We start from the raw sequence: 1,817 nt of genomic DNA on the forward strand, positions 1-1,817 counted from the left end.
ATGGGATCATTTAATATCACCTCCTATGAGTTAATTAGACCTCCAGTTAGAGAAACATTCTGCAGTTCAGTGTTCATTAGCCTGACAGCTGCAAATGAAGTGCTTACAGTTTATGCACTGTTTAATCCCAGAGCTATGAAAATGTAGGAGAACGTGGAGGAAGGCTCTTTGCCTGTATGTGTTTAGAACTTTGATACAGAAACAGTACTGTAGGAATATTTTTACTTTAGTAACAAAAGTTGCCAAATCTTGCTTTTCTGCAGTGAATAAGGTTACTTGATTTGTGGACATTTAATTGAACTTTTTATTTATTTTGTACAAAATATAATATATATTCCAGGAAGATCATTAATACCCTTGCTTCCAAGTTATTTTCCTGATAAATGAGGTATCTTTCTTCCCTTCAGGAGTAAGCTACAGTTTGGATCCTAAAAGAGCAAAAGTGTAAGCTTTGAAAAGTTGATGCTATGTCTTGGGAACTGTATTGGGATTTGAAATGTCCAAATGTCCCTTCCGAATTCAGTCACACCTGATCACATGTTATGACCTTGGGAAAAGACATTTCAGTCTCCTTTATTTGAAAATGCAGGAATATTTTAGTTTCAATACTTAGATGAGTCAAGCCATTATTGTTTCAGCTGAATTTCTCACAAGGTCATTGACACAATGAAGGTCAGCATATTGCCTGCTGTCAGACATGCCAAGTGTAGTACTTTGACAGAGCAGTTGACATTGACAGTATCTCTGAATGGGTTTTTGCTGGGGAATTCATAAAAGATAACGGTGGTGAGCAGATGTCAGAAGCATATAGGCTTTCCTGGGAAAGGAAGAAGAAATGCTAGGAGAAATGAGGAATACATGAGAACAGGTGATCACGAAATTAGAATGTCTGCAGGCTGACAGTCACGGGAACAGATGGAAACCTTGTTCAGACTGAAGTTGAAAGGAAATGCAGAAAAAGCACAGAGATTCTTAGAGTATAGCACATATATGATCTGCTGTACTATACATATGTAGGTATGAATGCAAAAATAAAAGGCAAAACCATGCTCTATACATGTGAATAAACCTGTGGATTTAAATGTTGAAGAGCTCTACAATGCTAAAGTCAATTGGCCCAATTCTTACCTGTTTCCCACTTTCCAAAGTGAAGCTAAAGCATTACTATACTGATTTGATCCAGAAAAAAAATTACTTCCAAAAGGGCAAACAACGGAGCAATAAAAAATTCAACAAAATGACAACATGAGTGAGATTTGCATAATTAGAATTTTGTACAGTTCCTAGTTCTGTGAGGAAAGTTCTCTTGAGCTGAAAAGTTACGTTTCAGGGATGTTAAATGATGTAACTAAGGAGGAGGAAGGGAGAGGTTTGCCATCCTCCTTACAGTAATGGTTGTGTGGGTATGAAACATTGGCCGAGTTGCTGTGTTAGTGGACTCAGCTGTAAGAAGAGAGCTGAAGGATGCAGGCTATCAGAAAGACTTCACTGCCACAACGTTCTGATTCTCCATGAGAAAGTCTCCCAGCTCAGCTAAATTTGTGATATCAGTGCCTAACTGATATAGGTGCCCAACTGCCTCTGGATCTGCAGGATAGCAGGATGAGAAAAATGGGCTCTTCTGGTAAATGAAAAGCATGGGGAGGTTATGTTCATTACAGGCTGCAAGGTGTGGGGACAATCTGGTAATGGGAGCCATGTGAGTGCTTTTCTTACACAGATTGTTACCACCTGGAAATTAAGAGGGGAACTCATGATCCTCTGATTTCTCATGGCCTATTTAAGTGAGTTTGCAGCTCCTAGTGCATACTATTACA

This window comes from Lichenostomus cassidix, chromosome 6, assembly GCF_008360975.1.
Source record: "Lichenostomus cassidix isolate B80296 chromosome 6, HeHo_3.0, whole genome shotgun sequence".
In the NCBI taxonomy this organism is placed as follows: Eukaryota; Metazoa; Chordata; class Aves; order Passeriformes; family Meliphagidae; genus Lichenostomus; species Lichenostomus cassidix.